This window comes from Pseudopodoces humilis, chromosome 7 (assembly GCF_049639895.1).
Source record: "Pseudopodoces humilis isolate 2021_Gansu_Grassland_sample_001 chromosome 7, ASM4963989v1, whole genome shotgun sequence".
Taxonomy (NCBI): Eukaryota; Metazoa; Chordata; class Aves; order Passeriformes; family Paridae; genus Pseudopodoces; species Pseudopodoces humilis.
Window position 1 is genome coordinate 10,236,061 of NC_142206.1, and position 16,424 is coordinate 10,252,484.

The window sequence follows — 16,424 nt, forward strand, 5'->3', positions numbered from 1 at the left end:
CTCAGGGCATGTGGGGCTCCGAAGGAGGCCTGGCTCTAGGGGGGCTGAGCTGGAGAATCCTGGGCTGTGGGGGGCTCCCCCCTTACTGGGAGGAGGCTTCCTCGGGAGGAAGAAGGGTCTGGCATGAGCCACGAGGCCCCTGGCCAAGGAATGGTAGCGGGGGATGTGTCTGTAGCAGATGCTGTGGAAGGAGCTTTGGGAAGGAGTGGGTGTGTGTAACGTGATGGTCGTGGATGGGGAGACAAAGAATGCACAACTCATGCTCCAGGTGCTCATGAGACAAACAGCCTCATTTATTATTTAGAACTCAGTTAAATACTCAGTTCAAATTTCCCGGGCTAGACAGCCATTGGCTGATACTTCTTTCCCTGCCCAGCGTCCTGGCCAGTGGTGTGCAGTGGTTCACACATAAATTAGGCTAGCCAGACTAGATTTGTGTTATGTCTAGATTTACTTGGTCCAGTCCAGACCAGCTGCACTGTGACATTACTGCAACAATTCACCCTTTTCAGTTAAATTAAAAAAAATATAAATTGCTCTCTGTTGTCTTATCTGCAAGGGCCCTTTGCAGACATGATAACAGGTACAGCATAGGTTTAATTTGAAGTTTTTGAATCAATTTGACTAACTTAGTTCTCTTTGGCTAGCAACATGCTTTGTGTACTAAATTGAGTTTGCAACCACTCACTTCCAGGAACTGGCAGGTAAGATCAGAATCCTTCAAGTTAACATGCCATGGGTTAACTACTTATTGGTACAAGTTGCAACTTAACATTAGAAACAAGAAACTGCTTAGAACTGACATTATTCTTGAACTCTAGAAACAAGAAACAAAAACATTCAACATTTAGAACCGTGAGAAAAACTCAGCAGAAAAACAATTTGTAAACAAATAGTTTTTAAATGAACTGCCCTTTTCAAGAGTCTCTGATTTCCACGAGGTAGATGAACAAGTTGTTCTGGTCACTCTTCTTCAATCTGCTCCATTACATCCATTGAGGTTCTGTCAGGAGGCTGTTGTTTGTGGTCCCGGGCAGGACACAGAGCAGGACAGACACATCTGGCAGGTACCCATTCTGTTCCAGTGTCTGTGGAAACACAGGCATATCCCCTTCCCCAGGTAATGAAACTCCATGGGCCTCCCCACTTATTAGTGAGAAGGTCTTTCACCACTACCTTGGGTTTAGGCAACTGTTCATCTCCAGATGATTGTAATGATAGAAAGGGATTTAAAATGACTGGGTACTGGGACTTTTCTGATACTGTTAGGTGATCTAGTGTGTAAATAGCCTTAGCTCTCTTGCTCTGTGGTGTCTCACCAGACATCCCTGCCTTTTCTTTTTCAGTAATATGTTTTAAAGTGCCATGTGCTCTTTCCACAATGGCTTGTCCCATTGCTATTTGAGGAATTCCTGTGCGGTGTGCTACACCCCAGAGCTGTAGGAAATGTCTTGTTTTCTGTGAAGTGTATGCAGGGCCATTGTCTGCTTTGATGGTGGGAGGGATGCCCAAAACAGCAAAGGCTGACCGCCCATGTGCAATGGCATCCCGACCCTTTTCTCCTGTGTGCACTGTAGCCCATATTGCTGATGAGAAGGTATCAGTGGATAAGTGTACATACTGAAAGCATCCAAATTCAGGGATGTGTGTGACATAGGTTTGGCAGATTTGAAAGGCATGCAGTCCACGAGGGTTTACCCCCAGCTGCAGTGGTGCAGTGTGGCCCTGGCAGTCAGCACAGGTGCTAACAATATTATGAGCCTCTGTGTTTGTCAGTTGGAATTGCCGTTGTAGGGCTCAAACACCCTGATGGAAGAAATCATGTGATGCTTTTGCTTGTGCTAGTGTGTCTGGCTGTGGTGCTCTCCAGGCAGGGCTCACTAGCATATCTGCTCTGGCGTTGCCTTCTGTGATAAAACCTGGTAGATTTGCGTGACTCCTGATGTGTAAAATATAATAATGGTAGGTTCTGGCTTGGATGCCATGGCAGAGTCTTTAGCAGACTGAATAGTTGTGCATTATTGTGGGGGCCGGGAAACCAGCTGATTCAGAGATCCTGGCTCTCCCTTGGAGGCAAGGCACTTTATCTCAGGGAGAGAAAAGTGTCACTCCCAGAAATCTTGGAGTTAGTTATGTTAAACTGTTACACTCCGTTGGTGCTCTCCCCTGCCATCCTACCCCGATACATGTATCCCAGTTTCCCCCACACCCCTCTCCTCCCCTATAAATACCCCAGTTTCTCCCCTGTTCGACGAGAGCTGCTGTCACTGGCTCCCTTTGCCGAAGGCCCTGCTTTAATAAAGGCTAGTTCTCTGCGGAACGCCACACAGCGCTCTAGTCTCTCTCTCCGCGTCGCCTGCACGCTGCTGCTGAGCTGAGCCGAAATCACTCACCAGGCAGAGGATGTACCTGTGCCCCCGGGCAGTCCAACCGCGGGCCGCTTCTTCCGGATCGTCGCGGCACCCCTTCCACCTCCGCCGCCGCGGCACATTATCAATTTCCTTTAACAGTGCTTGGTCTAATCTCTATGTGATGTCAGCTAGATATGCAGAATCAGTTACTATATTTAGAGGGATATGGGGAAAACGTTGGAAAGCCATAGCTACAGCATGTAATTCTACCAACTGGGGAGGTCCGTTCTGATAACTTTCCAACATTTGCCACTCACCCTCCTCTTTCCATGTTACTATGGCTTTCCCTGTTTTCCCAGAGCCATCTGTAAACACTGTAACACCCTTGAAGGGTGTTCTGCTATTCAGAGGTTTAAGAGATAATGTGGTTTCTCCACTTAACTTGAACAATCTATGGCTTGGTAAATGATAAGCGATTTGTCCTGTGAATTTTTTCAGGGCATTTTGCAAGACTGTACTGTTAGTAAAACACCATTCAAAATGTTCTTGTGTCACAGGTATAATTTGTGAAGGATCTCTTGTGTTCAACTGTAAACACCTGTGACGACATTTGATGATTAATTGTGCTATTAGCTCAAATTCTGTGGATGCTGTCTTTTTTGCTTGATGAGGTAAAAACATCCACTCTAGGATGTGCAAAGGATCAGGCCAGTGAGTGTTCTACTGTCCTATAATAGCAGTAGGGTGCAGGGCAGTCTGGGCATATCCGGTGGACTTGTTAGTTTGAGATAGCTTGCTCCACTGTTTTGAGAGCAGCCTTTGCCTCTGGGGTTAATTTTCTAGGGGAAGTTAATTCCGGATCACCTTGTAGTAGGTGAAATAAAGGTGCTAATTGTGAATTTGTCAGTCCTAAATAAGGTCTGACCCAGCTGATGGGTTTTTGTGCATCATTTAGTGTCTGAATTTTGGTTGAAAACTGAGTTGTTTGTGGTTGTATAGTCTGGTTCATTCTTTTGAGTCCTGAATACTTCCAAGGTGCTTGCTGCTGCACCTTCTCTGGTGCTACCTGCAGCCCAAATGTTTTTAATGCTTGCAGAAAGCTTGGCTGAATCTCTGAAAGCTCTTTTTTGGTTTGGGTTGCAATTAAAATGTCATCCATGTAATGGTAACAGTATGCTCCTGGAAATTGCTTTCTCACTGATGAGAGTGCCTGTGCAGCATCCCACTGGCAAACTGTAGGACTGGTTTCCATCCCCTGGGGTAGGACTTTCCATTGATAATGTTGCACTGTTGCTGTGTTATTAATGGAAGGCACTGTAAAAGCAAACTCTGGGGTATCATCACGGTGCTGTGGAATAGTAAAGAAACAATCTTTCAAATCTACTATCAGAATGTCCCAGGAGGTAGGTAGCATTGTGGGAGATGGCATCCCTGCTTGCAATGTGCCCATGCTTTCTATCACAGAATTGACTTTTCTTAGGTATTGGAGAAATCTCCATTTACCAGATTTTTATTTTTTTTTTATGACAAATACTGGGGTGTTCCAAGGGCTCATAGATGGCTCTATGTGTCCTTGAGCTAGCTGTTCTTGTACTAATGATTTTAGGGCATCTAGCATTTCAAGGGACCACTGTGGCACCCACATGGGCTGATCTGTAAGCCATTTCAGGGCTGGTGTAGGATAATTTACACCCATCAATACAGTGGCCCCTGTCAAAAATCCATTCCCACTCTAACCCCCATGCTGACAGAACATCCCTCCGCCACAAGTTCAGTGGCACTGCAGTGATGTAAGGCCATATTGTGGCTACTTGGCCTTCTGGATTTTTGATTAACACAGGATTGCTGCTCAAACAGCTCTGTGGGGTCCTTCCAAGGCCAGCAACAGCAGATCCTGCAGGTGTGGTAGGCCAGGATGAGTGCCATGTGTTGGCAGAGATAATGGTGACAATCTGCTCCTGTGTCAATCCTGCCACTGACCTTTATCTGTGAGGGCCTCGCCTGAAGCATCATAACAGTACAAACCATATTCGGTCTTTGATCACCTACGACTCGAGTCCAGTACACCTGGGGCTGTCCTGTTGATCCGAAGCCTTGGTCTCCTCGCTCCTTAGAATCTGCATTGGGGACAGAAGAGTTAAAAGGAATAAGTTGTGCAATTCTGGTCTTAGCAGGGATAGTCACAGGGGGAGTAGGGTTTGACACCATGGCTTGTATTTGTTTTGTAAAATCAGCATCAGTAACACCTGGGTACACAAAAATACCTTGTAAAGTTGCACTGGATCTCCCTATTAGCAGTGCACTCAGTCCTTGCCCTATGGGCCTGTGGGCCTCGAGAGAGACTTTGTGCACTTGTCATGAGTTTATGGTTATTGGGATTGAGGTGGAAACATCCATGCCAGCTGATCCCCTTGTCCTTGCTGTGAACTGGTCACACAGGCTTGTGCTGGAGAGTGGGAAAATACTTGTGTCATCATGTGTTTCCCCTTCACTTTGGGCTTCTCGTTTCCCTGGTCTTTGAGAGATTGCCCATTAACATGAAATTCGGACCAGCATACCTTGGCTGTGTCCTGGTTTAGGGCAAATTTGGGAGAAAATCTCCAGTGGGGCTCCCCCCAGGAAGCAAACCCATATGGCCCTTTTCTCCCACCCCCCAACTGGTTCAGGAAGAGATTTCTCTGAGAGAAGTGGAAAAAACCTGTTTATTTCACAGGCACAGCACTACCCAGCACAAAAATGAATGATATCAAATTACAAAACCTCTCACCGTTCCGAAGAGATGACAAACTTCAGAGGGTCTCTTTCCTGTGGGTGTTTGCTCTGTTATCAGTCCCTCTGGCGCTGGAAAATGCCGCTGCCCAGGCTGGGCTCCGTGGGTAGTCCACGGGTGCAAGCTCCTGGTGCTCCCCCGAGTCCCCAGTCCAGAGCAGGTTCGATTTGTTTCAGAAAAAGGGAAAGAAAACAGTCCAGGAAGACCTCTCTGCTCCGGCTAGTTGGAAAGCCAAGGTGATCTGTGTCTTGTTGTCTGTCTGTGCTGTAGTCAAAACTCCCGATGCGGGGGGAGCAAGTACAGTCTCTGATAACAGACTCGGTGCTTCTTTTCCACTCACTTTTACTCTTAGATGGAATTTTAAGAATACAAAACCTGCGTCTGGGTTAGGTGGATGAATGGGGATACAATTTAACATCATAATCAACCCAGGACAGGCTGTATGTCCGACTCTCCCACATCAGTGGCTTGCATTGCCACTCCTTTGTCCCTGAGATGTCCCCTGGAGAATGGGCTTGTGTGGACAGTTTATTTTCATGTGGCCTTGTTGTCCATGCTTATAGCAATAGGGTGTGAGTCTAACAGCAGCTCTAATAGAATTGGCTAGCATATCCATGTTATGAGATCCCGTCCCAACCTTAGCGCATGCTGTAATCATCTCCTCCAGAGATGGATTCTCTTGAGGTAATGCATCTGTAATTTTTCTAGAGTCTTGGTTTGCATTATCTCGTGCCAATTCTAGCATCAATTGACCCCTTTTTTCACTGTTTGTGATTTGTTTTTCCATAGCATCCTGCAAACGTTCTATGAATTGCATATATAACTCATTGGGGTTCTGTCTTATGCTTGAATAGCTTTGCGTGGGCACTGACAAATCTGTAATTTTTGTTTGAGCTCACATTGCTCAGTCTTTCACTTGGGCTAGAATTGCAGAGTTCAAGCGAGCCTGGGTTTGGAGGTCTACTGTGGGATGCAATCCCATTAGTTGAGGAATGCCTGCCCCAAAGCATGGGTCCTGCTGCGAAGCTCTTGCATTTTTCAACCCCTGATTCTCTGCGTAGGATCTCCAGGCCGTTTCAAACATCATATACTGCACCAGACTACAGATCCTAGTCTCTGTTTAGCAGCCAGCTGGCGTAGCTCTGAAAGGACTTGCCAGTTAAAGGGTACCTATTTATCAGGTGTTGTGCCATTACCTCGCACAACTGGGAATACTCCTATTGTTCCCCCTCCCTGCTGCCAGCCCTCTTCTATTGGTAAATACATGGGTGCAGAGATCAGTTCAGCTCCTTCAGAATCCCCGCTTTCAACCGCTTTTTGTTTTACCTCCATCCAGAAGATCAGTGGATCTCTAGTAGGGACATTTTCTGCCTTGAACATCAGTGGGTTTGAAGCAGCTGACAGCGGGGCTAGACGTGCTTGTTCTTCTGGGCTAGTGGTGAGGTGAAGACTCTAGTTCTCTTTGTGGAGATCTTGTGTTTCCTTCTGCTATGTGGCTTCTTCTGGCTGTGAATGATGTGGTTGTGATAGTAAAAGGTTCTAAAATCTTAGAAAATTTGGAGACTTAGAAAGAAAGTTAGGTTTGGAAAGCCCTGGGAAAAGTAGGCCCTGGGAAATGTTAGGCCTTGTGCTTGCTAAAGATCAGGTCAAACTGCACCTGTGTAGTCAGTATATGATAAATGATACAATTGTTAGATGTGATTAGATACAATTATTGTTTAAAGAACATGAGGAACAATGTTAGGGGCTTGGGGGGGATCACGAGAGATCCATGCTTGGGTAAAAACAATGCATACAGCAGACCAATGTAAGTTTAATAATTAATATGTAAGTTGCATAACGATAGAGTATAAAACATGTTCAACTCAAAACCAAATCAGCTCAGATTTGGGTATGTGTACCCCTGACACATACTCTTCAATAAAGCACCTTCATATAATCATTCCGTGATTATCTGTGTTCCTGAACGCTAACAGTTGTAGCTGTGGAGAAGCTGGAACTGCGCTGGGTGCTGGGTCGGGGTTCGGCGCCGGCACGCTCTTTCTGGATTCTGGGGCACTTCCGGCTTTGGATCCGGCCATTTTACGTGACGTCATCTCGGGCCCCGCCCCCCGCAGCAGCGGTCTGTAGGCGTGGCCAGTGGAGTCGGATGGTGGGCGTGGCTTCTGGGCTGAGCCAATCAGCTCGGGGCGGGGGCGGTCCGGGTGTTTCCAGGGCGCTGAGGGGTGTGGGCGGCACAAGCCGGGACCCACCGTTCTCCTTTGTTCTGCCGCTCGGCGGGGTCCAGACACCTAGGCAGGGTTCCTACATTTCTCTGGTCATCTCATGCTGCCGTTTCTCTGCCCGGTGGGGTACAGCCTGCTCCCCAGGCTCTCTGGCTAGGCGGAGTTGTAGAAAACGGCGCTCTAGAAAGCAGTTCTGGTGAGAGAGGTGCGTTTAAAGCAGCCCTACCGCGCTGGACAGCTGTTTGGTGGTGCCGCTCCATGCGGGGGCTTGGACCGGTGTTCCAAACCCTCTCTGTCCTTTCCAGAGCTCTGTTCCCGCTTTTCAGGTCAGCATTTATCTGTTTCATTACGTTAAAAATAAATCTCCAAGGTTTTAAAACCTTGATAGCATCATCATCCCCTTTTGAGACTGCTATAAGAATATAATGTCCAGTCCGTTGCCACATATTTGTATCAAAAGCCACTTCTTTGGTTGTATCTAAAACGTGGTTCTTTGCCCATGTTATTAAAGCTAATAAAGCTTTTTTTGTCATATTCTAATCCCATTTCTTGTAAAAAGAGCAATCACACCTTCAGAAGTGGAGGTGGTTGAGTGGATATCCAGCCTCCCTTAGCTCTGATGAGTATTTTCTTCTATTTGTATGGATAAGGCCAGAAACTATTATGGATTTTAAGTGCTTTTTAGCTGCAAACAGCTTTCTTCTCTGTGTGAAAAACGAGGTTCACGTAATTTTTATAGAATTTAAAAGTTTAATTAAAAAAAACAATTAGGAGAAAAAAATAAAGTATACAGATACGGCCGGGTGTCTCTGCATTCAGCCAAGAGAGCACACCTTACTAACAAAGGATTGTCCCTTAAAAACAGAACCCTACTACATAGCCATAAATTCTCATACATATTCATACACTCTCATACATATTCATACATTCTTCTTAGGATCTTTGGTGTTCTTCTCTTTAGTTTTCTCTTGCCCCCTTCCCAACAGATCAATCTTCTTGGCGCCATCGAGATTTACATTTCCTGATACCAGAAATGCAATAAATTCCTCCCCCCAGAGTTCTGGTCACTGCTCTCTTCATCTGGATAAGATAGTTTACAAATGCAGGAGTTCTCTAGCTGTATATTTTTTTTTTCCTCAGTCTTTGGGTTATGCAAACAAAAGCAGTTTTTATTTTAATACTATGCTATAGCCTAACATATATGTATTATACTACTATTTCTAAGTTTCATCAATAAGAGTAATAAAGAAAACTATATTAATACAACAAAATTTCCCATTCTTATACACATAACATTCATTTTAATATTTGCGAAAAGCCAACAATATAATATGTATCTATAACAAAACACCCCTTTTATTCTTTGTAGATCATTTGACTTGAGCAATAAACTTTTTTTTTTTTGCTTGTTTGTTTATCTGCATGTTTTTGGATTACACAGTAATTAGCTGAATAAAACAGAGAATACAACAAAAAAATTAAACCAGCTATAACACACAAAAGGAAGTTTAACTTTTTCCACTATCTTATTCCTAATAGATTATCTTACTTTTTACAGGGAGTATTTCTCACTTCATTAAGAAATTTTCTCTATTCAATTTCTATTTGAGCCTTGCATCCAGGTCTTGACATGAGGTTAATACAGGTCTAGGTTGCTGTGTTGGCTTTATCTTTTTACTTACCACTTGTTCTCTCTTACCAAATCATGGTTCTTTTCTCTGGCAGTGACCGTGAAGCAAATGAATTTTTCTCTTTTCAGGTAATTGTTTTTCAGTCTCATACCCCTTGTTCTTAGATTGTCTGTCATCTAATATTTTTCTCCTTACGTATACTAATACCTAATTTGGATGGGTTATAGCAGTGACAATTGATATTTGTGTGGGTAATAAAAAGGAAGCTCGATGTCTTTCCATGTAAAGCTTTTGATAGCATTTGTAACATGACTTTGCTGGCGTCTTGAAAGGGAAAAGGATAAGTGACAGAAGAAGGAATAATAGGGGTCCAGTATGACTTACACCCCCACCCACTCTGCCTATGAGGTTGCAGCTCACAGCAGGTGTTTTATATTCTTCTCGGTGGCGAGTTGTAGTGGCCAATCTGGTCTTGCCCCCTATTTCCTGGTCACTTCCTCTTTCCTGCTCACTTCCTCTTTTCTAATTTCTAAGCAAATCCTTTTTGACACCTTTAAACAGTAGTTTCCCACCCTTCCTCAGGTATTTCCCACTCAACAGGCACTAGTAATTTCCCATCTGCAACGCAAAAGTTATCATTGAAGTTATTTTTAATGGATTTGGCACACAACACTTCCTGCAATGAGAGGCTTAACTTTGTGAACCACAATACCTATTATTCTCTAATTTAAACACTTATATTTAATCTAGCTAGCATGTCTCGTATTGGGATGATTTAGACAAGGTATATGATGCGGCACTGATGGAAGTTGTGATTCTCCCCCCTCCTTTATACAAATCACAGGCAAAAGCAAAAATATATGAGCATCTCCCAACCAAAACAGCCCCAGTCCTCCTGTTTGGAGTGGGGGTTTTCTGAAGGTGTCCCAGAACTTGTCCAGGCAGGACTTGAAAGTACTGATACAGGCTTGGTCTTACTTCCCAGTTAGGCGTGATTCTTAGCTCATCCCTTGGATCATTTGGATTGTCTCAGTTCATTACCACCTGATCTCTGCTTCAGAGTCCAGTTGGTATCACTCTGTTTGGGTGTTACAGTCCAGTCCTCAGGTCTTTTGATCTTATTGGTGTGAATCCAACTTCACTCTTTGGTCCAGATTGCAGCCTCGCTGCCTTAGTTATCAGTAGTACCTGAAATCCTGAAAAGGATTTCTTAGCAACACAGGGAAAGTGAAAACATCACATCAAAATTTTCCATCAGTATTCTTTAAAACTCTTGGGCTAAACAAAATTTAACAGTAAACATAGGAGCCAATCTCTTTCTGTGAGTTCAAAGTAGTTAAACAAGAAAGGCTAGATTAGTCTTGACTTAAAATAAATCACATTTATTACCTTTTCACTCTCTGGTTAATATTTACTTGTTTAGCTTCACAAACTTCTAACAGTTTCTTAGAACAAAACCCTCTTCTTTTTAACAATAAGAGTAAGAGAAAGAAAGGAAGAAAGAGAAAAAGAAATCTTGCTTTAAGAAATTAAACACCTTGACGAGGTTTTCAGAACTCAGCGAGAAAGATGACTTTTGCTTTCGTCTTATCATTTACTGGTTTGTTCCTCGGTTTTTGTTTTGGGTTTTTTCCTATTCACAGCAGGTTTTTTTTTCTCTCCCCCACCCCTGCTGCCACAGCTCTGGGCCGAGCAGGCTCTGTTTCAGCAGCTCGCTCTGCAGGGGCCCATAGGCTGCTCCCTGTGTGCGGACCCTGGGGACAGAGCCCGTGCTCCATCTCTCCCCGCTGCGCCGTCCCTCCACACACAGGACTGGCATGTTCAAACATGCCGAGGGGCAGAGCCCGGAGTCCACAGCTCTCTGGTCTGGGGCTCCTCTGCTGGACCAGCTCGCTCCTCAGTGGCAAACCTCACCCAGCACCGCGGCTGGGCCAGCGAGCGCTTCTGGCAACCCCGCGCCCCTCGAGACCCCAGCACAGACACGGCGGGTCCCACTCCAGCCGCTTTACATGAAAGCAGTTAAATAACTCCCAAACCTAGCAACTCCTAACCCAGCGCTCCAGATGCTCCCGACATCCCCCCCTTTCTGGCACAATTCTCACCTCTAATCACGCTTGAAAGCTCTCTTCCCCACAATCCAATGCTCGCTCCTGGAGCCAACAAGACACTTCTCGCTCTCCTTCTAATTTCCACAGCTCTAATGATCTAAAGGGATCGCAAACCTCTCTCTCTCTCTCTCTCTCTCTCTGCCACCATCACTGCGCCACTCTTTACACCACATCCCTCCAGAATCTCCACTACACAAATTCCTTTGCCTCAGAATCAACTACAAATTCTAACACCTCCTTTTGGGGACCCTCCCCAAAGCCATCCAAAGGCCCAAGACACAACTCACACTCAATGCAGAGCAGATGACCCCCCCGCAGAGAGGCCGGAGAGACCAGTCAGCTAGCCAGCTGCCTTTACCAACTAAAACAAATCTGCAGCTACGATTTCTGCTCCTCCAAACAGATCCTCAGTTAAGTTCTTTCTTCACTTTTCCCCAGGATGCATTTTTTTGGAAATCCTTTTAAGCTCTTTTCCAAACTTTACTGCTCTTCCTGAAATCTCAAATTTTAAACATAAACACAGTTTACTGCTGCAAACGCTTACCACACAATCACACAGGGAATTGTCTTAGGACTTAATGAAACGAAAGCTATAACTACAGGGTGCCCCCCCCACTCCTCCTTGACTGCAACTTATGCTACACACCAGCACCACTCTGCATTCTACTTGCACATCTGGCTCAGAAAGAGCTCCCTGATAGTCTCACACCACTCCTCAACCCCTCACCACAACACAAACAACTTAATACAGTCCACTTCCTTCCAAACAAACCAAAATCAACTTTTAAATTAACAACTACACATTTATTTACTCACATTCACTCACATCTATTTTACTCACTCTCACTCATTTTTAATCAAAGCTAAACAACAATAAAATACTTTTCATTTTCAAGTTACTGATATCTTCCCATGGATATTATAAGGCCTTGGATGTTTTAGGTTTCTTTGCTGTACCCCTCAATCCAGCTCTGTTAACCCCAGATGCTCTTGGGTGTACCCCTCAATCCACCTCTGTTAACCCCAGATGCTCTTGGGTGTACCCCTCAATCCACCTCTGTTAACCCCGGATGCTCTTGGGTGTACCCCTCAATCCAGCTCTGTTAACCCCAGATTCTCTTGGGTGTACCTCTTAATCCAGCAAAGTGTTGCAGATCCCCGTTTTAATCCCGTTTTCCCAGTGGATTGTGCCGGGAAAACCCTCAGCTCCCTTTCCCGAGGGGCTAACCCCTCCCCTGAGACCCAGTCCCAGTAACCCCGGGGGTATGTTGCAACCCCCGCTTCCCGCTCCCCCAAAGATTACTTACAATCTGTTTTCTTCTTTGGGTCTTCGTGCACAAGAATTATGGAGCTAAATACCGCAGTTTTAGGGAGCTTTTCCCCTTTCCTTTGCTTTATTTTTCTCCTTCTTGTCCTCGGGGTATTTACCTGCAGCCACTGCTGACTCACACCAGGGGAAAGGGAGCGGGTCTGCTGGACTCAGCAGGGTGCACGCTTTTTCCCACTCAGGATCCCTCAGTGGTCTTCAGAGGTGAGGTGTTTATCACAGGCAAGGAGCCCCCAGTTGTGAAAAATGAGGTTCACATAATTTTTATAGAATTTAAAAGTTTAATAAAAAAAAACAATTAGGAGAAAAAAATAAAGTAAAGTATACAGATACGGCCGGGTGTCTCTGCATTCAGCCAAGAGAGCACACCTTACTAACAAAGGATTGTCCCTTAAAAACAGAACCCTACTACATAGCCATAAATTCTCATACATATTCATACACTCTCATACATATTCATACATTCTTCTTAGGATCTTTGGTGTTCTTCTGTTCAGTTTTCTCTTGCCCCCTTCCCAATAGATCAATCTTCTTGGCGCCATTGAGATTTACATTCCCTTATACCAGAAATGCAAGAAAAAAGGGGTCTCCAGCTATCTTTTTTCAGTCTTTGGGTTATACAGACAACAGTAGTTTTTGTTTTAATGCTATGTCATAGCTTAACATATATGTATTATACCACTATTTCTAAGTTTCATCAATAAGAGAAATAAAGAAAACTAGATTAATACAACAAAATTTCCCATTCTTATACACATAACATATCATTTTAATATTTGCAAAAAGCCAACAATATATGTATCTATAACAGCAAGAATAAGGGCCAGACCCAGGGAAGATATTCAACTATCTCCTTTTGAATTGTTTGGAATTCCTTACCCTTGTAATTCTCAGCCTGGGGCAGGGGGTAGAGATAAGTGATGTATATCTAAAACAGTATGTGGCTCGGATACTGTCTCTTGTGAAATCTCTTTGACAGGAAGCTCAGCTGGCATAGACCCTGCCTTTGGACTTTGCAGTGCATAATATCCAACCAGGAGACTGGGTCCTAGTTAAGGAGCGGAAAGAAGCACCACTGGTGGCTAAGTGGCGTGGACCTTTCCAGGTGTTGCTGACCACAGAAACAGCCGTCAAGACAGCTGAACACGGGTGGACCCATCACTCTTGGGTCAAGGTCTCTAAAGCTCCAGAGGTTTGGACATCTCAGCTGGAAGAGAAGGATGGGAAGCTGTGACTGACACTCCGCAGGAGTGGACAGGAGCAGTAGCCGTGCGTCGACACTGGGGGAAGCCCTGAATGCCTACCCACAGACTGCCTGCTGAAATAGTCTGTATGGGCATCCCTACTCTCAAATCTCCAGTCTATTCAGAGACTTCCAGCTATTCACCACTCTTTACAGACGTAAAAGTGAACGCCATTTATTTCTATCTTTAGCACACTTATATAGGGTTCTACAGGGTCTGTGGGCTAAGCAAGTTACCATTGGCTAATACACACAGGTTTACATTCTTTCTCCTGTACACAAGGATATTGTTTTGCTTTACTCTCTCTTCTGCAGGAAGGTTTCAAGGACTTTAGCCTTTAATATCACTACTTATTTCAAAGACTGGTTTGTGCACACAGGCTCTTACTAATATATAAAATATATCAACAATTCCCCCTTTCTCTTTTTGCACAAACCAGGCTTTGGATGTGACTCATTCTATACTCTTATGAAGACAAGATAACATACAACTTAGACTGTCATCCCGATTAACATTATAAGTAAACTCCGCCCCCCTTCTAGCACAAGAGACCTCAACCATCCAGTGATACCCAGCTGGCGAACCAACTTCCAATGGGGTCACTATCTTCTTTCAGGGCATGTAACCCATCCTGTAGCTGTTGTAGTTGCTTATGGATGGAAGCTGAATGATCAGTAAGATTCAGACAGCACATGCCTTCAAACTCCTCACAACCATGTCCTTGTGCTAAGATCAAGAAATCAGTTGCAGCTCGATTTTGTAATACTGCAAAGACGTACACTACTCACATTGGTTAAAAGTTCACTTAACATTGTGGATGTTAAGTTCAATTCTTTCTTAGTCTAACAAGTGAGCTATTTTAGAGTTGCTAAGCCTTAATTCATACAGGCTTTGTTTTGACTGATGTTTTTTATTTTATCAGCCACATTCAGCAACTGGTGTAAGCTTGGATGGAACAAAGTAAATTTCCCAAGATTACAGGGTCCTCTATGTGGATTAGCAGGAATCTCATTCCATGCTCTATCTCCACAGATTAGGAATATGGAACTAAGTAATCGCTTTGGTAATTGTCCTGTGAGATTGCACTGCGAATAAAGGCTTTACTTTCAATGGTAGTAACGAGATCAGCCATAGGGCTGACTGCAGCCCAGTGCTGCATTACTTTGTTAGAATGGCTTTTGTTGGGGGTTCAAACATTATCCATCCACTTGAGCTATTGGTGGAACTTAACAAATCTAATTCTTTTGGGGGGCTCTATGGTAAAATTGAGATCTTCGATAATTTTCACTTGCCAGCAGGCTTCAAGTTGTCTTAATGTGAAGCCAACAGTGCAACTGCACTCTTGCAAAATTTCCAATTGAGTCAATCGAGTCTCCTTACTAATTAAACCTTTAAATGCTTGAGGATCCCATTCAGGGACTCCTATGAGACAGGTGCGAAAAGGATCTCCAGGTGTGGCTAGGCTCAAACACATTGATTTTTGGCCTATCAAACGTGCCAGAGTGACCCATATGTTCTGTCGCTTTTGGATGTTAGTCAGCAGACAGTTGGTCGGGACTATACACAGCACAATTACTATAAGCAATTTGTTCCATGCAAATGACACTATACTTGCAAATTCACAGCTAAAACTTTAACGTTAAATGAACTTTCAAAGATGTTTACACTAGCTTTTGAAGGGGGGAATGCTTATACTTTATACTAATATAACAATTACTATATAGGCTAAACTCTTTATCTTAAACTATTATCTAGCTACTTCAAACACATGTGCTCTGGTATATATGTAGTCTAAGTATGAAAGCAATTTGCTGAAAGGGTAAACACACAACTACAATTTGCTTTATATACAGTTAGATGGAGTCTCTACACTTTTCTTAGGTCTTCTACAGAATTTCCTTCACAGATTATGATTTAACACGATTCAGTCTTGGAACGTTCACTGCTCCTGTGATGTCAGCTGATCGGTGACTGAGGGCTTCGATGTTCAGGTTGTTCTTCAGATCCTTCTAAATCTTAAAACAGAAGATAACTGAAAAATTGGTAGAGACACAACATCATAATAACAACACAGAATTTCTGTTGGCAACTGTCTGTGTAGTGTTCAGACACAACTGTGTCCTGACAGGTCCACTTCTGATCCATGTCTGGAGTACCAAGGCTGTGTGGTGACTTCTCTGTTCACTGGATCTCATGTGTTCAGAGGCAGACAGTCTGGTCAGATGAACAGGTGACCTTTTTGAACCTGCCAACAAAACACAGACAACTTCTCTCCTTGAAGTTAATGAATTACACTAATCAAATGCTTTTAGGGCATCCATTTCCCCCGTTTTCTTAAAAAAAAAATAAAAATTAGATGTACTTCTGTTATACACATCAACATCAACACAAAACCATATACACAATGAATAAGAACCTATAGCAGTTAAAAATCAATCAAATTATAAACATTATTAATAACATATGTAATATAAAACTACCACTAACTACTAAAACACTGCACCAGCATCCCATAGTTTGCAAACAAACAGAAACAACAAAAAAATCAGTGAAGGATTGGATAAGCACCTCCGGAAATGATTTTCCAAGCCCACTTCAAAATTGATCCAGCTGTCATATTAATAGGGTCAAATTGCTGAGTCAAAAAGTGACTCAAATACTGATTTGGTACAGAAAACATCTGGATCTGTGGGCAAACATTCCATCCAGGTAAAGTCAAGGCTTGGCCAGGACCTAGGCTTTAAACTGGAAAGATGCCTCTTAACTCA